Genomic DNA, 26,713 nt, shown 5'->3' on the forward strand with positions numbered 1-26,713 from the left:
ATTAACTTGGTAGTTTCCTTTCTGCTGAATAAAATTAACTTTATTCATATAATCTGTTCCATTAAGCCTTTTGTAAACCTCAACTCTGTACTCCCTGATCTTACTTTAATCTATGGAAATGATTTATATTTCTTAAGCCTGCAAAGCAGTTCATCAATTACAGTCTGAAGTCATCCCTTTAATCTCCTTTTGGATTTTTACCTGACATGTTGTCCTTCACAAATTAGGAAGATACATTTGACCTATCCTTTTCTCATTGAGATCCATAACTAACAACAGATAGTTATGCATGTCTGCTCAGATGTTGCCACCACTGAGTTTAATAGGCCTTACTTGCTGAAAGGTGTGTATAGGTCTGCAGACTAATAAGTTGTGCACCTTACTACTAAAACTTGCCACTGGCATCCCAGTATTGTCATTTTCCATTTAATGCAGTTGTTCCATTAATTTACTGGCATATATGAGAGTTATCAGATTTTATTATCACAACTATCCTGTGATGCTGGGTATTTGCCTTGTGAGCAGTGCCCAAGCATGATTTATCCAAGACCATTACAAACTTTTCCCATGCCCCCTCTCATTTCCCCATTTTTTGTTTTGCAAAATTGGAAGACTGGGGATGTTAAATTTCATTGAGTCGCCTTTGTTAAAGCTCTTCATGGTTATCACTGCCTGATTTGGATTTGCAGCCAGACACAGCAGCATTAAATGTATGTCCTTAGATTACAACCCATTTTAGGCAGTCTGAATGCCAGAGGCCTAACTCATTTACTTACTGGGTGGATAGTGCCATTATACAGTCTACTCACAAGATGGCATTAGACATAGTTTTATCTGGGTAGAGTCATCAGTTTCATGTTGCTGTTCTGTTGTTGGAGAGAGAACGCAACATTCTTGTCTAGCTTCCTGACTGATGGCACACCTTCTCTCTGTCTCCCTCCTGAGGCTAATAGGTTTTCAGCCCAGGCTGAGTCTCCCTGAACTCATTCTTCCTATGCTTGGTGCCTGTGGATCAACAGGATTTTGAACTCATGTCCCCCTGGTTCTAACCTGTCTATCAACTGAAAACATGCAGAAACAATCTAGGGAAATGCAGGCACCTCCTCTACCCCCATGCTGCTTCCCTTATCACAACTGCTTTAGTTTCCCTTGACAGTCGTCAAATGCTTTTTCCTGAGAATGAAAAGCTTTAAATTTCTTCTTAGGTGAGATTTTATTGGGAGCCCTAATGTCTGTCTGATAGGAGAAATGTGGAGATGAAAGAGAAAGAGTGGTGATATCTGGCATAGAAAGTGTTCCTCTACCATATGAAATCTTAGGTTGCCACTGCTTCCCAAACTAGCAAGTTGTGGCATAGTATAATAAAATGGAGTTCTATATCAGTGTTAAAATATTTGTCATTTTACAATCAGGCCTGTACTTACTGCATTTAATCAGAAAGTGAAATATTATATACTTTACTACTTTAGTGCATTAGTCTGTCACCAAATGGAAAGAGCATTTATTTTTCAGTCATCTATCATAAGTCATAAAATGCACATGCTGTTACGTGTGGTGCTTTCCATATAAGACTTTCCTACCTGCTAAATAGGCAAATGCTAATATTTATATGCTAATTAATTGCAGAATAGCTGGGGAATATTCCAACTGTTTGTCTGCCTTCTGGAGTTGAGAGGCCATCAATCACCCCCCCCCTTCATTTTTAAACATTGCATTTAAATGGCACTTCCTTTATATTTCACATTATTCTTATTTTCTGCCATGTGACAGCATTAATATAATTTTTTATTTTTCTTATGCCTCGCTTATGTTGACTCAACCATAACTGCATGTGGCACTAAATTAAGTTATATTGCAGATTTGAAAGTGTGCAACAATCCAGGGGATATTGTTTTCAGCATGAATAAAAAATGAGACAACTAGAAATGAGCATGACACACAATAGCTTATAGTTTTTGCACACTGAAAATGTGGAGAAATTGAAAAGGGTGTTTGCTCTGAACAGAAAAGGAAACATATTGTAATTATAGGTGAAAGTACAAGGTACCACAAAACTGGAGTCATATTTTATATGAACCATATAGTTGTTGGCATCCATCCGTCTCAGGAGGAGAGTGCACTTTCAAGCGTAAAGTCAAAGCGTTGGAGAGTTACAACGCCTGCTGTGGCTGTACAGACAGATACAGGAGATACATATTTTATTGCAGGTGTCTGGCTTTGCTGCTACAGGTGGCATTTCTTCTCTCTGTGCTTTTCCCAGTGGTCATTTCTCCTCTAGTCACTGCTGTGGATGCACAACCTGACTGTCTGCACCAAGGCAGGCTGCTGTCTGCAAGGGATTCCCATACTGCAGGGTTAATGTTGCCAGTCTTCATGTCTCGTTTGTGGACATCTTTGTAATGCAGAGCTGGTCAGACTGTGGGTCTGGTGCCTGAAGCCAGCTCCCCATAGAGCATGTCCTTGGGGATCCTGCCATCTTCTGTTCTGTGGACATGACCAAGCCAGCGTAGACAGAAGTGCGAATGGGCTGGGAAAGCACATCTTTATTTGAAACTCTGTCCTGCCATGTGACACACAAAATCCTCCTGAGGCAGCACATATGGAAGACATTTTGAGTCATTGGTCTTGGTGGGGGTAAGTTGCCCACAACTCACTTCCATAAAGCAGTATGTTAACACACAAGCCTAGCATTGGTATTGATAATTAAGATCCCATTCTCCCATACCTTTCGGATAATCAAGCCATTGCCATAGGCCATGGGTGTAGCCAATGGAGGGGCAGGGAGGGGCAGCTGCCCTCCCTAAATCAATAAAAATCAATTAAAAATACATAGCTAACTGAGGTTCTCCACCCCCCTAACAAAAGGCCTGCTGCCTTCTAACAACAGGCATGCCCCCCCCCAAAAAAAAATCCTGGCTACACCCATGCCGTAGATGCCTTGCCAATATGTTTGTCTCGGATAAGGACCTGTCACTTTTTTAATTGGCATGGAGACATGCCAAGTTGAACAGACCTTCCTCATTCCTCAAATGAAAGTTCACTCTTCAGTCAAGCTGAAGGCATATGAGAGCAATAGGGAGAAGAATATGTCAAAGAGAGTGGGAGAAAGAACGTAGCCCTGTTTGACACTGCTTTTTATAAGGAAGTTATCCGATGATGAACTGGACGGTGTCACGCCTGTTCTAGTGGAAGGACACTATCATCTTGTGAAACTTAGGTGGGCATCCTATCTTGTTGAGCAGTGAAGAGGCCTTTTCAGCTGCCAAGGTCAAAGGCCTTTGTCAGGTCTATGAAGGTGATGTCTCTGCTCCCAGTATTTCTCTTGCTGCTGGTACAGTGAGAAAATCATGTTGACTGTTGACCTCAGAGTTCTAAAGCTGCATTGTGATTCAAGATGAATAGTATGAATAGTATAAAGTAGCATTAAAATAAATAGAAAGTGTTGGGGGGGCACACAAAAAACCCAATAGCTACCAAGCATTCATGAACAAACATATATCTTCATGCATATATAAGACTGTCAGTGCATACTTGGAGAACAGGCAATGCTTTCAGTTGGCTCTGATCTAATCTAAATTAGTTGAGGTTCTAATCCCACCACATGTGGCAACTAGGAAGAAGGATGACCTGGCTTGATATGATGGATGAGCTTATTTGAGGTTGTCACTTATAACTCAAGGAATAAAATGAAAGATGGATGCTATAATTAAATTCTATAATTAGCAATCCTATCTGCTGTTCCGACTGGGATAATTATAGAATAGTGGTGGTCTATAATATTTTATTTAATACGGGGGAAATGCATAAATATCAGCTTGAGATATAGGAGTGGCGTGTGCACACACCACACACAGTAGAGACCTCCAGAAACTGAACCACTTCAGAATGCGGATGGGTGATCCCATTAAATTGGCTCTCTTGTTATGAACTTCCTGAAAATGATCACCAGCATATTAAGGCTACAGTCTTCTCATTTGTTGACTACCACATACAGAGGGTTTTAAACATAAGAACTTTCAAATATGTAATCCTTTGAGATGATTGTGCCAAACGCGAAGTGGCTCTCAGCTGGTGCCTGTGGAAGTGCTTTGACTCTATGTGGGATGTTGATCAGGCTATGAATCATCTTCTATCCTGCATGTTGTATTCCTTTCAGGAGGAGTGTAAAAAGGAACTTGTAGACAGATCAAAGTCTCAGCTGAAATGTCTCTCATAAATATTAAGGTTGCTTGTCACTTGAGTCATTAAATTAATAGAGTAAAATATCATTCCTCTTAGTTCACAGAAAAGTGATGGTTGGCACCCCGTATTTACCATGCTGTGCATGATAGGATAAATCTTTTTCCCCAATACACTGCTTCACTTTCATATTCTGTGCTGCAATGTGCAATGAATGAGCTTTGAAAGAAACTTAATTTTCAATGGCTGAAGCTAAATGCTTTGGTCCTGAGCACAGCTGGAATGAGATGCTTCCATGTTTTCTGGTTGGGTGTGGTTGTCCTTTCAAGAATTCAGTACTGAGCATCTCAGACTCTCTCTCTGATTTTGGGGGGGCACCTGCCACCATCAACAAATAAATATGAGTTGTTGTGTTTTGGTTTTTTTGCAACAAGTGGGCAAATTCACAGATAGAAAAAGGCAATTCAGGAATTCTTATCCCTTTCATTTAAAATGTTCATCAGGTTGCAACACCAGGCTGATCTCAAGTCAGGCTGGCTTACACTGATGAAACCCTGCAGTCTGACAAAAGCTGTTAAGCACTAAACTCTCCAGCAGATTGAACATTAGCCTTTGTCCTTGGACCAGCTGGAATCGCCTGTTAGTAATGATTTCCCTGGTGATCACATTGCACCAAAGAACCACATTCCATATAGCTCAAGCACTATGTTCAGGGAACAGCAACCCCATTTTACTCCTGCTATCATGCCACAAGTAAAAAGAAATTAACTTGTGGATTAGGTTTCCTATTTATTTCAATATCTTGGGCTGATTGAATAGTTAACCATTGCATTCAACTCAAGTTTCGATTGGTTTTCCTTCCACACTAACAGTTGTGTGTGTCTGTGCTTATGTGAAGAGACTTCTGGCAGAGGTATTTATTGAATCATTTACATATTATGAATAATGACAAGATGGATTGTCAATTCTGTGTCAAACTAAAGTGAATTGCAGGTAGATGACTAAATAGGAATGTAGTATTTATTCAAATATTTATAGGGAAAATTCAATAACATCAAGACTGGCTATATATCATGTCAATAGATATTATAATAGTTAAGGCAGATGCATGAATTTATTATTTAGCACCAAGAAGATGCACTGCAGGGAGAAAAATATATTTCTTCCTCCCACCGCTATTTCCAACTCACTCTCTCTACTGCCTCAAGATTGCTGCAGGGCTTTTAGCACTTTTCTTCCCGCTTCCTAGCATGTGTTTTAGAGACAATATCCTTGCTTTAGTTTTCAAAGCACATTAATGTAACAGGAGTTTCATGTTAATACGTCGCCATGTATTCTGCTACTGTATGAATCTCGAGTACTGCACTTGAATTTCTAATGGCTGACAGGAACGGCCAGGGGAGGTAGTTTATACGTGTGTGTGTGTGTGTGTGTGTGTGTGTGTGCGTGCGCGTGCACGCACACACACACACACACATGCAAACAGAGAAACACAAAACTAGGTACTATCTAAAACTAGATCCTGGCTTGTATTTCTTTGTCAAGAGGGGAGGTGCTCAGCTTTATATAGACTGCCCCCTGCCCCAGTCTGAAAAAGAATCATTTACTTGAAAGAGAAAGATGGAATTTATGACACCACACCCTCCACTTCTCAGATTTCATATTTTCATATTTCAAGAAACAGACTATTAAAGAGTTATGAAGAACTAAGACTAGCACAGATGGAAAAGCTGGTTCATTATTTATTTATTTTATATCCAGTGACCACGCGCACCTTTATTGGTGTTTCTGGCCTTTTTCATCTGAGAAATAGTTTTATCTTTGCAGCCATCTGTACAGGCGAAAGATGCCCAGTTTCTTTAACCTTTCTTCTTAGATCGTGTATTCCAAATCATTTGATGCCAGCTTACCTCTCTGATGCTTCCCTTTTTCTCCTGAGGTGCCTCTGCCTTCATGTTTAGCCATAATCATTCATTCATTCCATCAATCATATTTGTTCTCAAGTAATCAAGTACCACTCACAGCTTGCTGAATACACACATTTGTACCAACTTGTGCGGAACACACCAGCTATTATGAAGAAGTGGTAGGAATGTTATAAAGATGAAACAAATATTTGAAATTTCATAGAATTTAGCCATTTTGCTGTTTAAATTTGGGCTTCCAAATTTCCAAATTTAACAAAATAAATTTACACTTTAAGAGCAGAATCCAATGAGACTTCACCTTCCTCCTCTTCATCTTCTCTGGTAGGATATTGAGGTCACACAGAGGGCTGCAGCAGGGAGGGCAAGAATGTGAAATTCCATTGCACAAGTGGAAGCCTGTTTCACTCACACACGAACAGTGTCTGATAAATCCCCAATGTGCAATTTTACATCAAAGTATGAATTTCTTAGAGCTCTTTATCTATTTTGATATCTGTTTTGATATTGGCAGGCATTAAATATGATATCTCACAAGCTGTCAAATGTTGAATATGTTACCTATCAAAGATGATTGAAATCCTACATAGGTAAGGTAAAGGGTAAAGGACGCCTGGACGGTTAAGTCCGGTCCAAGGTGACTATGGGTTTGCAGCGCTCATCTCGCTTCAGACCAAAGGAGCCGGCGTTTGTCTACAGACAGCTTTTCAGGGTCATGTGGGCAGCATGACTAAACCACTTCTGGTGCAACGGGACACCATGATGGAAGCCAGAGTGCACAAAAATGCTGTTTACTTTCCCACCACAGCAATACCTACTTGCACTGGTATGCTTTCGAACTGCTAGGTTGGCAGAAGCTGGGACAGAGCGGTGGGATTTCACCACCGTTGCATGGATTTGAACTGCCAACCTTCCAATCTGCAAGCCCAAGAGGTTTGGTGGTTTAGCCCAATGCGGCACCTGCATCCTGAAATCCTACATACTACTTGAATGCCAATTATAAAATACTTCCACTATCATACAATGAAAATAAAATGTAACCTGGTTTACTGATAGCAAATAAGGATTTGTGCGTTGAGGTCCCCCAGGCCACCCCAATAACTCACACTTCACACATCAATTTTTGTTTAAGGTTTTTGGCATGAATTTGGTCACAACTTTATTTAAATACACACACGTGAGTGGTTGCTTAGGCATTGGTTACGACTATCTGTCCTTGCCCCAGGGACAGAACTGACCTCCGGATTCCAGCGGAAGCCAGTATGGGAGAACCATATGGGGAGAAATGAAGCTGAGCATCAGGCCCTCATCTCTCAGCCACATGCCCCCTGGGGCTTGCACGGCCCAAGTCCGATGCCAGGGACTAGGACAAAAGGGATGGCAAGCCCCTGGATTCCTTTAACGGAATTCTATTTCAGCACCACCATTGGAGGGGTAGGCACTTACCCCTCCAACAACCAATTTTAACCAATGCCTAACTGCCAACCTTACAAGTTGTGACAATTTGCTACGCAGTAGGCAAAAAACAAATGGCACCAGCCAATCAGCCAAATGGACAAAATTCCTACCAGGTCCCTGCCCCAAGGCAGATGACCCCATGACAGGCATAGCAAGGTCAGAGGACAACGACCCCCCCTTTTCAGGGAGGGTGGGCGGGTGATCCGGTGCATGCAGCCCAAGAGAAGGCCCCAGGCTGCGAGCCCTGTATTTAAGACCTCTGACCCCTCCCACACTTTAGCAACATAACATTCTCCCCAGCAACACTCCTTGCCCAATCACAGCATGTGGCCAATCTGCCCAGCAACAGTGGGGTGGCCTTTTTGGCCCCCACCGCAACACGTGCTCTCTATTATGGAGAACACGCCTTGCGCATTCAGAAAATAGCTGAGGTTCTACTATCATCACCATCCATAGAGGAAAATTTGAGGAGAATTTTAAGGTGTGCTATCCCATCAAAGGCACAGCATCTCAACACAGCTCACAGATCAGATCAGAAGAATCTTTATTTGCATCAGCCACTAGCCATGGCAATAAAATAAAATACAGTGAACTGAAGATAGAGGTAAAAACTGAACTACACAAAGTGTAGTTCAATAATCAATAATCAATCAATAATCAATAATCAAATAATAGATCTTATTCTAATTTCGCCTGCTAAAATTTTTTGAGTTGCACTTTTCTTGGTTCATACAAAAAGAATGTAAGTAGCATGGAAACCAGGAGCTCGGGAGGAGGGATAGTTAAATGTGTCAGATCATTCGAGGTATGTACAGTTTGAGATGGGACAGAGAAGCAATGTATACATTGGTTTTTGGTATACACAGCTCTTTGTGTTTGTGCACACGAGCATTTTGCTGACTGAGGGGAAGTACATGATGCTGCGCCCCCTACCCTGCCCTGCTGCCCAATTCCACATAACGAAGATAAATAGACTGTCTGTTGAATTTTAGTTCAACACTGGGGATAGGCCATGCCCTCCACTGGACCCACGGGCAGCAGGCTAGCCTTGTGGGTGCAATGGGGCAGGCTGTGAGCACACACAGATCTGTCTTCCAGCAGAGATGAAAGGTCTTGTGTGTGAGAGAAAGTACATTTGTTGCAGCTCTACAACATTCACAATGTAATTCCATACGCATGGACCATAACCAGGTGTGATACCATTCCCTCACTGTGGCAGACATTTTCCTTTCCTCAAATGAAGCAGCATAGGGCTAAATTTGGGATTAGAGACTAGAAGCAGTGCTCAAACTTTTAAAAGTTCATTTGATTTGAATCTTTTGAAAGGTCACCTCTACAAAGCCTGGAAGAGCGAAACAGCAACAATAATGTTTCTAAGTGTCCCTGGGGCTCTGCAAAGCTGAGATATATAAATAAACATCCTTATTAGTCATTAGCATTACATGTTTAGGATGAAAGCTTCAAATAATCAGGTATCTCAACCCTCATCTTATTAATTATTCCATGTTTCATAAATGCAATATTGTTTTTAAAGTTCCAAATATTAAAAGATGTATGTAAATTCCCTTCAGTACCAATAATTGTTTTCTTCTCTTCCTGCTGTTCCTGTTCTTGCAATTATTCAAGCATCATAGTTACCAAATATACCCTTGAGAATGGATTAACCCTTTTTTCTCTCTACTTGTCCACCAGGAACAAATGGAGCTGGTTGATCTGTTAGGAAGAAGTCCAGTTATTGTTGTTTGGAGTTATCTAGCTCATTCCTGGCTCTTGTGACAGAAACGTGTTATCAGAACCAACGCAGCTTTCAGAGCCATGTGTTCTTTCTTTCTCCTCTGTAATATCCAATTCAATTTAGCTCATGTCCTGACATTGTTACTGAGCTATTCCTCAAAACTGCTCCATTTCATGAGGCAGAGGCAGGAAAGACAGCATAGAGACATCAGCTGATATTGCCAAAACCTCAGCATAGGGGGCCATTTTTGAGATACTTTGAGAAGTATCAGATCAGATTCTCAAAAGAAAATAGGGCACTTTTAAATTCACTTATTGGTGAAAGTTTGTGTCCACTGTTTCAAAACCCCTCCATAAGCATTCATTGATTCATCTATCAAATAAAAGCTTGTAGAAATCATCATCAAATTTCATCATGTAGGTGAAACCCAGAAGGGATATGATTTGCTCTGTTTCTACATTAAGGAAATAATTCCTTCCTGCAGTGGTGCAATTCAGCTCTTCTGCTATCTGATACAGTTGTGGTTGGTCTATCCAACAGACCAACTCTCTCTTTTAGCAAGTTTTACCAATGAAGTGGGAATTTGAATTTTGCTTTAGAAATGTGGGCCCAAAGAATAGGTAATTTTTAAAGCAATGAATAGGTGGTTTTTTTTTCTAGGCTTCTCACCTTATCAAATGAAAATCAAAATCTAAAATCAAAAATGTGTTTTGCTAATGTGGCACAATATCCCTGGCTATCTGGTCAAAATGAGGATTTTAATTGCCTGAAGTCACCTTGATATAAAATAAGTAGCCAGAGTCCTGTAACAAAGGTGACATCAACAATAAATAAGCTTGGGTGAGATAAGAGAAATTCTTCGAAGGGGAAAAAAATATCCCAGGTAAATGTATACCTATCATGTCACAAGCCTTAGATCCTGCTGAAAGATTGATTAGATCCTGGTGGTGAGGGAAATGGGAAATTGGATTGTAAAGTGTGAGATAGACTGTGCAACTTTATCAGACCGTTCACCTGTAATGATGAGGTCATCTTCCTTCTGGCAGCTAGACTGGCTTCTCAGTGAAAAAAGAAACAACAAGATTTATGTACTGTGAGATCCAATGACAAAGGAAGAATTGAGGGAGGTCTGGGAAATACGTTTAGGCTAAATTAAACATTTCAAAGGCACATCATAGTGGAAATCCTAAGGATTCTTTTTCAAAGTTCTATGAGGTTTCATCTGGCCGATTATCTAGCTGTATCCGGGAGGGGAGGGGAGGGAAAGAGACATCAAGGATTTATGTTGCCAAAGGCTATCACAAAGGTTCCTAGAGAATTTTGTGGCTGAAAGCAAAAGTATTGAACCAAGCTAAAAAGCTCCATAAAAGTTTTACTCCTTAGTTTAAACTTTTGACACAAAGGTGTCAAATAATGAACACCTGAAAAATCTCAAAACTGTGACCACCACCCAGGAGGTCTGATCCCTGGGGAGGCTTGAGGATGGGTGCTTGAACCAGGTGCTTTGGTGATTGCATAGCTAATAGCAAAACCTTTCAGTGCTGGTCCTGTGCTTGGCTTCTAATAGGCAGTAAATGAGCTTTTCATGAAAGTGAGCATACAGTATAATACCACACACACCCCTGCCCAATCACCACATTGCTCTGGCACTCCCTACTATTGGCCTCACAGGTTGGAGTCAATTGAGGCTCACATTCTTGCAAGGCACCCACTGCTGACCTCAAGGACCCCCCAGTCCTGCCCAACCTCCTTGCTGTTACTGTCTGTTCACCTCTGTGCAAGCAGAAAGAAGAGAGCAGTGGCCCCCACTTGCCTCCCCTTCTCGGCAGTGGTGTGGAATGGGGCCCAGAGGCAGATGGCAAGGAAATGGGCAGTGGAGACAGGGGGGCCACTCAGGTCAAGGAGATGGTTCACTGAATGTACCTTGCCCAAGGAACTAACACTGCCTGGTGGGGCAGTTATAGAGGAAGAAATTACACAAGCCCAAACTCTATCACAGAAAGGCATTTGAAATGACACGTTAGAGATGAGTGAAATAACCTGACTTCTCAGGGCGGTTGCATGGTCCGAACAATTCAAGCACACAAACTAAAGGGACAACGAAGACACAGATGTTCCAGGCATCCTTGCCAGTACCAATTCTGGCAGCCTGAAATGCAAACTTTTAAAACCAAATGAAAACCAAATGAAAGATAAACTGGCCCCAGGGTGGAAGAATTATGCAGATCACTCAGCTACCACCCAGGAAAGTGAAAAACAAGGCCTGACTGGTACCCAGGAGTTCCACAGTGCAGGAGAGACTCAGCTGAGAAACTGGCAGGACACCATTTGTTGTCCCTTGTATTCCATTGTCCTTTAGCCCCATCATTTACAACCTGTTTTCTTACCTATGTATAGGCTTCATGTATGTACACATACAGCAGACTGAGGCCACATTCATGCTACTGGAAGCATAATAATAATAATAGTAATAATAGTAATATTTATTTGTACCCCACCCTCCCCGGCCGGAGCCAGGCTCAGGGTGGCTAACATCATAAGACTAACACAGTATACAAAGAACATAAAAACAGGCAATCAATTAATTAAAATACATCTTAAATTTAGTTCAGAGCAAATTAAAATCTGGACAGATGGCAGTCCATGGGTAAAATTGAGAGTGGTTAATATTCTCCAGGGCCAAATGTTACCACTGCTCCTATAAAGGACCTGTGAGCAGGCTAGGAGGCCTCTTTAATGTTTGTTCTTATACAGAAAGAGAAGAATCAGATTGAACCCTGACCAAAGGCCTGGCGGAACAGCTCTGTCTTGCAGGCCCTGCGGAAAGATGTCAAATCCCGCAGGACCCTGGTCTCTTGCAGCAGGGCATTCCACCAAGCCGGGGCTACGGCCGAAAAGGCCTGGCTCTGGTCGAGGCCAGTCTAATCTTCCTGGGGCCTGGGATATTCAGAGTGTTATTATTTGTAGACCTTAAGGTCCTCCGTGGGGCATACCAGGAGAGGCGGTCCTGTAGGTATGAGGGTCCTACGCCATATAGGGCTTGAAAGGTTAAAACCAACCTGATCCTGTACTCCACCGGGAGCCAGTGCAGCTGGTATAGCACCGGATGAATGTGCTCCCACAGCGAGGACCCCATGAGGAGTCTCGCCGCAACATTCTGCACCCGCTGGAGTTTCTGGGTCAGTTTCAAGGGCAGCCCCATGTAGAGTGAGTTACAATAATCAAGCCTGGAGGTGACCGTTGCATGGATCACAGTGGCGAGGTCAGGGCGAGAGAGATAAGGGACCAAATGCTTAGCTCTGCGGAGATGAAAAAATGCCGCCTTTGTTATAGCTGTAACCTGCGCCTCCATAGAAAGATACCCAAGGAGTTCTGGGAGTAGTAGTTTGCTAAGGGTGCTGTTCTCCTACACAAGGTACAATTCTGAGCGGTTAAATCAAACCCTTTGCCCAGGGAACACTTTTTCATGCTCATCACTTAGAATAGCAAGACCAAGATAGCTAGTAGAATTGCAAGAAGACTTCAGAAAGTCAGTTTCATTTCGGCCACGTTATGCCCCACAAAGATAAAAATGTTCTATATCTAGCACAGATTTTGGGATGCTGTAGTATCTGAAAGCATGTATAGTAATATTGGCCTATATTTATACTAATTCTAGGCATGCAATCATTTATTTGCCAAAAGTTGTTTTTAATCACCTCTGATATCTTTAGTACAACAAAGTGCCTATGCCAAACCTCTTACACTTTAGGCAATAAAGTTGTGGCCTGATTTGACCCAAATACAAGTTGTCATGTCTCATTATTCATTGTTTATAGCAGTCCATAGGGCGGGGGGACAACTGGGCACGCAAGAGGAATCCAAAGTTGTGAGTCTCTTGTACTTTGCTAATCTAAATAAGAACAATCTACACTTGATCCAGATGGAATATTTTTTAAATCTTTGTACTAGTGGTGTGGTGTTTTGAATGAGAATCTTAATACATTAATCATGAGTTCTACATGGCAAATGAACTCCTGAATTTGACATAAAGATCCACCCAGCCTTGCAAGTCTTTTCTAACACAATTGTGATAAATCAGTTAGCAACATCAGCCAAAGAATCTGTCAGGGATATAAATAGTCTGTATCTGTTCAGAATAATGTTGCACACCACCCCAGTCTCCAAGCGGTTTGAGATTCTAGGGGTTCCAGGCATTTACACAGGGTCTGATTTCCTCAGAATGAGAGACAGCAGAAACTGTGAAGAAAGCAGTTTTTGGAAAGCAGAGCCCAATAACAGAATAAATGATGCAAGAAGGGAGCTGCAACCCAAGATAGGAAAAGAGGTAAGGGAACACCTAGCCACAATTTTAAAAGGATATTGACAAGCTGGAACATGTGCAGAGGAGGGCAACCAAGCTGACCAAGGGTCTGGAAACCAAGCCTTAGGAGGAATGGTTGAACAACCTGGTTATGTTTAGCCTGGAAAAGAGATTGAGAGGAGATATGGCAGCCACCAAATATCTCAAGGGCTGTCACATGGAAGATGGCGCAAGCTTGTTTTCTCCTGGAGGCTTATGATAGTTTGTAATATTTAAGTTCATTTATGAAAATACAGATTGAGCAGAGGTATGGGGTAGACAGACCAAACACTCTGAAAGCAAAATCCACTAACCCGCATATGATTAAATCTGGTGTGATCCAGTAGCAAAAAAGGCTAATGCAATTCTAGGATTCATCAACAGAAGTATAATGTCTAGATCAAGGGAAGGCATGGTCCCACTCTATTATGCCTTGGTCAGACCACACCTGGCTTCCTGTGTCTAATTCTGGGCAGAACAAATTAGGAAGGATGTTGACAAGCTGGAACATGTGCAGAGGAGGACAACCAAGATGATCAAGGATCTGGAAACCAAGCCTTATGGGGAACGATTGAGGGAGTTGGGTATGTTTAGCCTAGATAGGAGGAGACTGAGAAGAGATATGAGAGCCATCTTCCAGTATCTAAAGGGCTCTCACATGGAAGAGGGAGCATGCTTGTTTTCTCCTGCTCTGGAGGGTAGGAATTCAACCAATGGCTTCAAGTTACAAGAAAGGATATTCTGGCTAAACATCAGAAAGAACTTTCTGACAATATGAACTGTCAAGAGTTTTTAAAGCAGAGGTTGGATGGTCATCTGTCATGGATTCCTGCATTGCAGGAGATTGGACCAGATGACCCCCAGGGTCCCTTCCAATTCCAATTCTGCACTTCTATGAAGAGAGCTATGATCACTTTACAAAGGCCTGACTTCACAGACACATGGTCCAATGATCCTTTCTCTGTCTGCAGAATAAAACGTTATATCAAAAGTTTACAACTTTTCTGCTTGTTTGTCTTTTATAATGATCCTTTTAATGGAAGTCTCCATTGCAATCCCAAATGTATTTGCCAAGACGTAAGCCCAGCTGAACTCATTAAAACTTACTTTTCAATAAACATGTTAAAATCAGGCTGCAAGTCATATTTCTGCTTGCTTGCTCTAGTGGCAGTTGCATATTATGGAAGGACAGTGATAATAATCGGAATTTATGTAGGAAGTTCTTTGGAAGCCAGTCAGGTAATTCAGCTCAGAAAAGTGCTTTTTTCTTAAAACAAACACCATGTATTGAAATTTAATAAATGGCCAGCTAAACTTCAAAAGCAAAAGCAAGCAGCTTCCTTTCTCTTGCTATGCATTATTTATTGTTTTTGAATATGAATGTTTTCTCAAACAGATTAATTAAACTACAGGATTTTAGTAAACTATTTTGTTATTGTTTTGGAAAAATGATTCATCATCTCAAGTCATAGAAATAACTAAAATGGGGAATTGTCATAGTACAGGGGAAAGGCCAACACTGGCCATAAATAATTGCCACAGCTTTGAGGACATCTTACACATTTATTTACTTAGTTGAAGAAAGCAAGAATCTGGCAAACACAGGACAAATTAAGATCTCACTGCAAATGACTGAACTGCTAAGTATGAAATTCGCATTATCTTTAGACAAGAATTAATCAAGCAACAGGGGAACCTTAGAGTTATTATAAGCACCTTGAAAATGAATTTTTTTCCATAAGTATCAACATGTCTGAATAACAATATGATTCAATATTAATGGTACATGAGCTTGAATATGAATGTGTTCTCCAGCAGAAGAAAAACATGCAGGGAATTGGAGGAGTACTGCTGATCTTGCCAACCTTATGAGGCTGTTGCAAACATACCAGGAGGGAGGGGAGGAAAATATACACAACCTTGATCTCCTGGGTGCAAAAGCAAGATACCAATATATGTCAGACAATTGGTTAAATTGTGGGAAACAACCACCGACATGGATGGTTTTAAAAGAGGATTGGGCCAATTCATGAGGCTCGTTCCAATAGCTGGGCTCTGCCTTCACAGGAGAAGTTTGCTTCTGAATGTTATTTGCTTGAAAGTGTAAGAGGAGAAAGTGCTCTCATGCCTCCCAGGCTTCTTAGAGACATCTGCTTGGTCACTAATACAGGAGGATGCTGGACTATGTGGGCCAAGGGCCTGATCCTGCAGGGTTCTTCTCATATTCTAATGTAATGCCCTTCACAGATCAGGTAAAGAAAGCCAGGAAAGCAGACTTCCTTTAACTACAACACTATTTACAGAAAAATACACAGACAAAAGGTTTGCCTGACTGGTAGCACCACCTCTGAAAGGAATGGGAACTATTTCCAGACTCATATAGATGATAGCTGATGATGATCTACAATAATATGTTTTTTTTCTGTGGCCTTTTAAATGTGCTTAGGGAAAGCATGTCATTGGCGGGATTTTTGTGTTTATGTGTTGGGATTCTTACTTGGTATTTTTATATTGTGAACCACTCTGTGATCTTTGGATGGAGGGTGGTATACAAATTTAATTAATAGTAATACATACATAGGGATGCGGGTGGCGCTGTGGTCTAAACCACAGAGCCTTGGGCTTGCTGATCAGAAGGCTGGAGGTTCGAATCCCCGCAACGGGGTGAGCGCCCATTGCTCGGTCCCTGCTCCTGCCAACCTAGCAGTTTGAAAGCACGTCAAGTGCAAGTAGATAAATAGGTACCGCTCCGGCAGGAAGGTGAACGGCGTTTCCGTGTGCTGCTCTGGTTCGCCAGAAGAGGCTTAGTCCTGTTGGCCATATGACCCGGAAGCAGTACGCCGGCTCCCTCGGCCAGTAAAGTGAGATGAGTGCCACAACCCCAGAGTCGCTCATGACTGGACCTAATGGTCAGGGGTCCCCTTACCTTACTTAATACATACATAAATCATCCAGCCCTTTGCTGGTGGGGAATGACTGGTGCCAGGTGATTCCAAAGCTGGTCCGTTTCTCTCTCATGCACACATACGCTCCCTGCTTGATGCTGCAGTCATCAAGCAATAAACCTGCTGGTGTGGATTGCTTCTCCTTGATCTGTCACTATGAATTCCTTCACCACACAGCACTAAATGAATCTCTGCTTCCTACTTTGTTCCCTGTAACAATTAGCAGGTGGTGCTGAATTCTCGAGCTCCTTGATCTATAATATTTACCAAATATGCTGTGTGAAATCCAGTCTGTTTCTAGGCATCTGTTTATGTTCCCAAGTGTGCCTTCCTGCCTGCTGTTAACAGCAATCTCTCTCACTTCCCTTTTGTGAATCTTAGATAAGGGGCTTAGCCAGCTCAGTAATGGTGCGCTGCTTCTACTTCGTAGAATATATATGCAAGTGTGCAAGATACTGTCTGCTGTTGGGTGGTCAGGCCACAGTAAAGCGTCTGAGCGGCTTTCAGGCAGTCAAAGCACGACATACAGAGCCTCCGGAAACATACGTGACTCTATCCACTCCACACACAACCTTCATGTATTGAGCAGAAAGATCTGAATGGTTGGAAACCTGAGTTGGCTTCTAAGCACATTAATTCAAACTGATTTACAAGCTCAATTCTGACAATCTTGCTCAATGCAGTGGGTAAGGATCAGAACATCAAAGGTGAGGTCCCTAGAGCCATTGACTTTCCCACTTCTCAGATCGTGCCTAAAAGAGAAATAAAGAGGAGCAACATTTAACAGTGAAATCTCTCTCTGGAATTTCCCCCTCCCTTCCAAGTAAAAGTATGGCCAAGCATTTTACCACACTGCAATCTGCCCTATTATTAAACTTACCTTGAACCTGCATGCAAAGTTTATTTTAGGGATGAGCGAGACATAGCTTCAGTTCAGATTTTAATGCAATGAATTAATGCAAACCTACCTAATTCGCATGGGACGCGGGTGGCACTGTGGGTTAAACCATAGAGCCTAGGACTTGCCGATCAGAAGGTCGGCGGTTCGAATCCCCGCGACGGGGTGAGCTCCCGTTGCTTGGTCCCTGCTCCTGCCAACCTAGCAGTTGGAAAGCATGTCAAAGTGCAAGTAGATAAATAGGTACCGCTCCGTCGGGGAGGTAAACGGCGTTTCCGTGCGCAGCTCTGGTTCACCAGAAGCGGCTTAGTCATGCTGGCTACATGACCTCCGGAAGCTGTACGCCGGCTCCCTCGGCCAGTAAAGTGAGATGAGCACTGCAACCCCAGAGTCGGCCATGACTGGACCTAATGGTCCGGGGTCCCTTTACCTTTACCTTACCTAATTCACACTATCTGAAAAAAACTTTATTGCTAGATCCTGACAATAGTATGGGAACAATCCTTTTATGGATTTGTTTTTACATGTTATTGTCATATTCTAATAATTCTTATGGCTAACTGCTAAAACTGTTTAAAAATCTGCCCTGCCCCTCAGAAATATCATCCCAATAATTGCTTGCCACTTTTAAAAACCTTTATTAAAAATACTTTGCATGCCCCATAAGACAATCAATGGCTACTGGCTATGAGGGCTGTGCTCTATCTCCACTGTCAGAGTTCTAGTTACAGGTAAATAAAAAAAATTCCTTCCAGTAGCACCTTAGAGATTAACTAAGTTTGTTATTAGTATGAGCTTTTGTGTGTATGCACACTTCTTCATGCACACTAAAGCTCATACCAATAACAAACTTAGTTGGTCTCTAAGGTGCTACTGGAAGGAGTTTTTTTTTTATTTTGTTTCCACTGTCAGAGACAGCAGAAGGCCTATGGCAGGTGGCAAATTAGAAATAGGCATTCCTAACATGACATTTTATGAAATTTGGATATATTTCCCACAATAGCCAATGTAAATGGGATCTTAGCTTCATTTCTTCTTGCCCCCCTATTTAGGCCTGGGCAGAATAAAGCCATAACTGTTAGTTTCCTAGTTATACATTTGGATGTACACATATCAACACCATGAAAATACTTTACAAAATTAGAAAAATATTGCTGCAATTTACTTCAACAGCCTTGTTGTTTCTCAAAATCCAACTGACTGCTTCCAAGATTGGCCCTGAAAACCAAATATAATCCAAAGCATCAAAGTACAGTGGTACCTTGGGTTACATATGCTTCAGGTTACATACGCTTCAGGTTACAGACTCCGCTAACCCAGAAATATTACCTTGGGTTAAGAACTTTGTTTCAGGATGAGAACAGAAATCGTGCTCCAGCAGCGCAGCAGCAGCGAGAGGCCCCATTAGCTAAAGTGGTGCGTCAGGTTAAGAACAGTTTCAGGTTAAGAACGGACTTCCGGAATGAATTAAGTACTTAACCCGAGGTACCACTGTATATCTTTTGAACATGTCAGAAATAATATGCGAATTGATGTGGCTGCAGACTTTAGTTCTCCGCATTTATCATTTTTTCTTGGAAGAAAGGACCCAAAAAGTCCTTTCCTCAAACACATTCTCCATGTGACCAAATCCCACATCACTGTTAATCCAAAGTACTTTGTATTTCATCTTAAACCTAACTGTTTTGCTTCACAAGGTTGTGGATCGAACTGCATATGTTCTTAACCCCAACAGAGAAGCCATTCTATAGATTTAAAAAGTATTGATAACAATCCATACATATACCTAAGAATAGTCAGATTGCTGTGTTGAGCTGATAAGCAAAATAAGTTTTTTACATTGCTGGTCAGATTTCAGGCAATTTTTCATTGAGATGAAAAATGCAGGTCCAAATGCAGGTGCATTGTAAGAAGAAGCACATTTGGGCCGTAGAGGATGGGTAATTTGAAATGGTCCAACCAAGGCTAAGCACATTTACATTACAATGCAATTTAAGCAGGAGAGTTAAGCACAAACTGACAACATTTGCTGAAACCAATGGGACTTAATGCAGCAATCATAGACTTCTAGGGAGCAAGTTCCATTAAACATAGGGGGACTTACTATAGGATTGCACCACTAAACATGTTTAACTCTGCCTAGATCAAGCCTCCATGACTTAAAAAATGATAGCAGTGAAGGGGGGGGGGGGACATTGCGATCTTTCTGCCCAGTTGAGAGCAATTCCAATTACATATTGCAAAGTAAAATTTTGCTTGGATATTAGATTGCCTTGAATATGTTAGTAAGCATGGAGACAGCTGGCACAAAGTGTTTAGCAGGATGCTAACTGACAATATATAGATGGAAATTTCATACATTAGACCATGAAACATTCCTAGTGCGTAGGTTGTGAAAGGTAGAGTAAATGGATATTCATAAGACATAAAGTGTGTTCTTACTTGAACTACAATTGATGATTACTAATGGCAGGTATGTTTGCTCTGATTCTACATGTAAATATCCAATCCCATAATATTTTCACAGAAATCTCTACTGACACAAACATTGGAAGCTCCAATTAATACTAATGAGAGTTAAGTGTTTTGCATTTGGATGGAGACCAACATATCCCTCACTCTGGAATTTAGAATGTAAGCGTGAAAACACTGCCATCCCTTAAAGATCATCTTGATAATGCAGCCTCCACTTCTTCTTAAATCTTTTTATATAAGTTATGAACAAAATGCTCTTCATTATGATGAGTGGTTTGTGTAAATGAAGGGAGGGCTTGCATATAGCAAAGAACAGACACTGTGCAAAGAGTAGGGATGGGAAGAAATTCTATTCGGCTTGCATTTAAAGGTGCACATCAAATCCACACTTTCCAGAACAATATAAGGAAATGAAGCACAGTAATCCTTAAAAAATTGCACTGCTTTGAATTTTGCAATTCAGTTCTCCAGCCATTTAATGCATACATAGATGCATATACTAGGCTAAAGTGTGCATCAAATGCACATGTAAGTGAAAATAGCATTCAAAAAATTGTGATATTAGGGGAAATTGCTTTGTAGAAATGAGTGTATGAGGCAAATGCATATGAAAATGACAATACTGTAAGTAACTTTGAGTTTCCTTGGGCAAGATAAGGCAACTAACAAATTTAATCAATAATAAATAGTAATAGAATTATAGAACAGAATGATAGAATTGTAGAGTTCAAACAAAAATGCTAATGAATGTTTGTGAAGACTTAAAAAATATTCCCAAACTGATGTGGAAAAGTGAAGAACTAAATTTAAGAGGGGGAAAATGAGAAACTGAGAGTCATTCATCCCTAGCACAGAAACACACAACACCACTCACTCAGTGATAGCTGTGCCAACCAATATCAAGGGTAGTGGGTACAAGTGGTCACAATCACTGTACTTTATATTATTTCCATACAAATAAATGGCATCAAACATCCCTTCATCTCTTAAGTTGAAATGCTTTCCTTTCATAAATCCTAAACGTAATTCCAGAACATTTTGAAGTAATGTCACACTGCTAAGACAAGTTCACCCTGTGTTTCACAATGCTGCCTAGTGGTGTCAAATCTTGCCCAGTCCACTCCTGTGTGTTAGGTTTGGTTACTCAGTAATAATGCTTTTCATCTGAATTTATGAAACTGTGGTTCATTGCTTACAACCAAAGGCTCTAATTTTTAAATGCCTTTGCATTTAAATCATGTCCTCTTTAGTGTTTAAAATTCATCCCTGTATTCTGTCTTATGATGAGCACACTGTCTATAAGAGGAGTTTTAACTGAGTAGCGTTGCTCTTATGGCACTAGGTGGTACCATGTTTTGAGATGGACAGCTGGTTATGCCTGTGTTGCTATATTTCATTCTGAGCAATACATTTGTTCAGCAGCCATTTTGGTCTGATCTCCTCTTAGGAATAACTTATTAATGTATAATACAACATCACAACCAAAGGCCATTACTGATATTGGACAGCAATATTTAAATAAAATTGACATATATAATGTGTGTCTGTGTTTTTCTTTTCATTTCAACTTTCTCCGAGGATCTACAGGGACTTTCTTATCAAAGTATATGGTTGTTAATTGGTTCATTTGCATAGTAATTTACCTTTGGGATGTCTCCTGAAAATCTTGTGCTCACTCTCAAGGGGCACAATTTTGCTATTTAAACCTATTTTTTATGTGAAGCGATTGCTCTATTTATGACAGATTAAAGCGTTCTAAAATTTGTAAGTGGGAAGCAAGGTCTAGAGAAAGAAGGTGATGTCAAGGATAAGCTTGTTTGCATAGAAACATTAAGGGAATTAGCATAAATCGTATGTGTATATGGAAGGCTTAGACATTTCCTAAAGGTTACCCAATATAGGCTTTGCCAGATTGTCTACATGGAGCAACCAGCTTTATGATTTTTCAGGAACCAAGATGTCTACCACTACTTCTGAGATCATCATAATGTCATCCATGCAATGAAAATCCAGTAAGTACTGAACAAGTGGGTTATAAGAGCCAATTAATTTTCTGTACAACTAGAGAAATTTTTTAAAAATATGGGCACAGTCCAGTGAAAGATAAGCCCTTGTATGCACAACTGATTAGGAGGACTGTGAAGACTGCTGTCAAAACAATGGGATTTTGAAGTGCTTCACTTTGGCCTGATTGTTCCTTATCATCACTCCTTCCAGGACAAAGCTTTGATGATTCTGCCTATCATTCTGTGAGTTTAGAAGTGGCACTTGGCACCCTAAATAATTGGCATTACAGGTGTTCAGGGCTAAGTGATAAGGTAGCTAGCCTTGAACTCAGCAATCTCATGTTATTGTGCTCTGGGAGGAGAACATACTTTTTTTTTTAAAAAATAGCTTTTTTTAAAAAAAAATTGTGTTACAAAACAGACAAATAAGCAGAGAAAAGCACAGTTGGGGGGAAAGAGGGGGGAGGGAGATTAGGGACTGCTGTTCTTTCATTCTATTGCCTAGTGGTACTGAAGGGGTTGTGTCAGCGGCACATGGATAGGTCCTTTGTTTATATATATTGACATTGTGAGAGCTTAGAGGGTCCTTAACGTGCTTGGTTGCATTCAGTTGGTTGCGGTGTGGCTTGTTTGTAGTTGATTTCATTATAAGCATAACTGTTTGTGCTGTCACATCCCAACTTTCTTTATCTAAGCAAAGCCAGTTTTGAGTACAAGATTCCATCTCTCTTTAGCTTTGTACCAAGAAAAAGAAGCCAGACAAGATCTGCACATACAGGGGCAGGCTCAGTTCCAAGTGGTTCCCACTCAGTTTTATGGGGCGAAATGAACAAGTTGCAATGTGGGGTGCAGCTGCAGCTATCTCCCATAGGGAGTGGCCTGGCTGTAACATAGAAGGCTATTACAGGATAGGACAATGTGCAATAATATAGGGTCTGCCTGCACCACCCTCTACTCACCTAATGGGATTTTATCTAGTGACTCTAAAGTCTTTATACTGGCCATATGGAAATTTGTTCCCTTTATAATCTGCTCCCAGGTAAATGGAATTTTAACTAATTAGCAAACTCAAAAGAGAAAATTTATATTATTAACATAGCCATCTACCCAAACTGATGGTACTGACAACTAATTTCAAAGCAATCAAAATATGTGACTGAAAATATTTTCATCCCAATTTAAGTTCAAGAAATAACAAATTTTAGAAAGCAAATGTTCAGTGCATTTTGTGTTTGAAAAGTCAGGAGAAATGGAAGGCAGATCATCTACCACAACTGACAGACAGTTGTTCTCCAGGGTTTGTTCAGAAAACATTTCTAATTGTATTTGGAAATGTATTTGGAAATGTCAGGGACTTTCTACATGCAACGAATCACTGAGCTATGGTCTTTCCCCCAGTGGTTTCAACACGATCGGCTGGGAGGAGCAAGTTAGGCTGCAGTGGATCTCCAGCTCAGCCAGCTGTTTGCTGACTCATATTGGTTCATTTGCAGTCGTCCCCAACCCTGGCTCAGATGAAGACATGCCAGTGTAACTTGTTTATCTTTGCTCAGGTGGCTGAGTGGAGGCCAGTGTAAGTCCCTCCAAGGGTGTGGTGGGAGCAGGATCTCAGGGACGGGAGATCTAGGTGGAACCCTAAACCCGTTCAGCAAAGTCAGATCACCTTGCAACCTGGAGTAAAACACTATTCTAAAAGCTTGTTTTCCCTCTGCCGGGCTCAGGCAAAGCAGAAACAGCCATCCCTCTGCTGACCAGGGTTTGGATCTGGAGTAACTTTACACTGGTTTAGCATACACTGACTTGCTTTGTGCCATCATAGGATTGCTTCCTTAATTAGATAATTAATGGGGTTGTGGAAGATGAAATGCAGATAAAGGATGCACTAAAAATGAAATGCAAATGTTGGCATAAATTTCACTACTTATTTTTGTACATGCAATTATAACCTAAAAACATTAGTGAACACTGATTTGTTTTACTATTTCATTGCTTCCTTTCATTTGGTATTCAATAACAGCCCAATTTAGAACTCCAATTAAATTGGAGAACTATGACCAAATTGGTTTAAACAAATCTAAAGTACACACAGCCTATAATGAGAATTATTCGAATAAGAAAAAAAGAGCAGAACCTGAGACAAAACTTTGTGGTCCTCAGTGTTATACAGTTCCTTTGAAATGTACTGGGAAATTCCTTATCTGCCATCCATCTGGATGTCCAGGCCTTTAGTGTTCCAAATAATTGCCCTTGGGTATTTTTTTACCGTCACACATTTAGACTATTGATGCATCTCAGACCCCACATGTCAGCAGCCAGATGTCCAGTTTATCAAGGCAAGCCTCATGCTTTCCATGGCTGCTCTGGGTCAGTTCCCTAGTACACTAGATGCTTTGATATGCAGCTTTCAAAAAAACATGAAAGAGGTGGTTGCACCTTTTGATTCTAAGGTGAGAAGTTCTTAATTAGTCTAAAGTGGCCACTTGACTGGCAAGGAAGAACATAGAACTTAGAATGAAAAATAAGTTGTAGAATGAGTGGAGAAAGTGCCTCACAGGGCTGAAAGGGAGCTGATGTTGGAAGCTTGAGGGAAGGAACTGCTATGACAGAGGTTGGCAAGGTTTACCTCACCTGGGCCGGTTCACTCCAGCGGAGATCCCTCCATGGGCCAGATCGCATGCATGCCCGCGATTTCCAGCGTCTGCGCAGATGCGATTTTCGGTGTCTGCGCATGTGCACGACCGATTTCTGGCACCACGGAAGCGAGTCCCTGCACCGCGATGTGCCAGTTTAGCGCAGCGCGCGTGGACTTGGTAAGCAGGCGGCTCGGTTCAGGGGTGGCTCGTGGGCTGGTTAAACAACCCCCCATGGGCCGCTTGTCTCTGTCTTGGCATTTATTCTGTATTTTTTAAAAACCTATTTCTAGCTGTGTGTGTTAGTTTTGTTATTAAAACTATGCAACTGTTTTTTTTTAAAAAAACCAACAACAAACGAACAGTTTTAAAGCAGGTTTTTAAAACTGTTTTTTTTTTTTTGAAAAGCAAAGATATATGTTGTGAACATCAACTTTTAATTTTATAAATAGGAATTATAGGGATAGAATGGATTTAAATGTGGGCCAAAATGGAATCCAAGAGCAATTCCATCTGGTACCTCCTTCAATGGGAGCACGGGTAGCGCTGTGGTCTAAACCACAGAGCCTTGGGCTTGCTGATCAAAAAGGTCAGCGGTTCAAATCCCTGTGATGGAGTGAGCTCCCGTTGCTTGGTACCTGCTCCTGCCAACCTAGCAGTTAGAAAGCACATCAAAGTGCAAGTAGATAAATAGGTACCGCTCCAGAGGGAAGGTCAATGGCGTTTCCGTGCGCTGCTCTGGTTCGCCAGAAGCGGCTTAGTCATGCTGGCCACATGACCCAGAAGCTGTACGCTGGCTCCCTTGGCCAATAAAGCGAGATGAGTGCCACAACCTCAGAGTCGGCCACGACTGGACCTAATGGTCAGGGGTCCCTTTACCTCATTCAATGAGTGGATGTGATGGAAAGCATCAGTAGCATTAAAACTGGATTAAACTGGCAAAATTACTGTTGCTCCTTTAATTCAATCTGATCCCAACTGAGCTGGCAGCTGCAGTACCTCACTCTGGCCATCTGCAGTGGTCATGCTGCAGAACAGCAGAGACCAGGCAAGTGGTTCCTTCTCCTGGCATTCTGCCAGTAAGAAAGAGCATAAGGCCACTGACTCCTGCTGACAAAAGCCATAATTTGAGTACCTTGGAACCCGTCAGTGTGTGTGTGTGTGTGTGTGTGTGTGTGTGTGTTTAACAAGAGCTCTGTGTGATTGTTGCAGAAATCCTTTTAGATGAACATATAGTTGCATACAGGAAGCTCTCCATCTAGAGAGATTGCAAGCGAAAAAGAGGAAATAGTTTTAATATATGCAAGAAATATTATTACTGGAAGAGAATAGAAGCTTAGAAATCTATTTTATTTTTAGACCTTCTTGTATCTCTTCTGTATGTTTTGAAGAGTCACTGCCTCTAATTTCACAACTTGGGGGAATTAACTTTTCTCGCTGTTGCTCTAACATTAATGCCATAGAATTAATGAAGCTCAAGCAGAAACGTTTTTGATTTAAAATATCTTGTGCCATGTTGATAAGTTTAATGGATAGGCCTGACCTTTCAATTATAAGACACAGCCAATGAATCAACAGAGTAATAGGTCATCTAGCAAACATGCGTCCTACCTACCATATGTACCGCACAATCACTTAAGAAGCACACATCCAGTCGCTGGTAAAATATTCCACAATGTACAAATAAAACATTTGTTTATCCTATTAAACTGTCAGCTTTTATTAACTTGAAGAGGTCACCAATAAAAATTCTGCATACATTAATATTCATGTGCAATTATGTTGAAATAAACAAAGCCGCACAACCCCTATATTTTGTGTGTGTGTGGATCATTGCCACTCTTATTCCGAGCACAATTCAAAGTGTTGGTGCTGACCTTTAAAGCCCTAAACGGCCTCGGTCCAGTATACCTGAAGGAGCGTCTCCACCCCCATCAGTCTGCCCGGACGCTGAGGTCCAGCGCCGAGGGCCTTCTGGCGGTTCCCTCACTGCGAGAAGCAAAGCTACAGGGAACCAGGCAGAGGGCCTTCTCGGTAGTGGCTCCCGCCCTGTGGAACGCCCTTCCAGCAGATGTCAAAGCAATAAACAACTACCTGACATTCAGAAGACATCTTAAGGC

Source organism: Podarcis bocagei (assembly GCF_964188305.1).
Source record: "Podarcis bocagei genome assembly, chromosome: 6".
Lineage (NCBI taxonomy): Eukaryota > Metazoa > Chordata > Lepidosauria > Squamata > Lacertidae > Podarcis > Podarcis bocagei.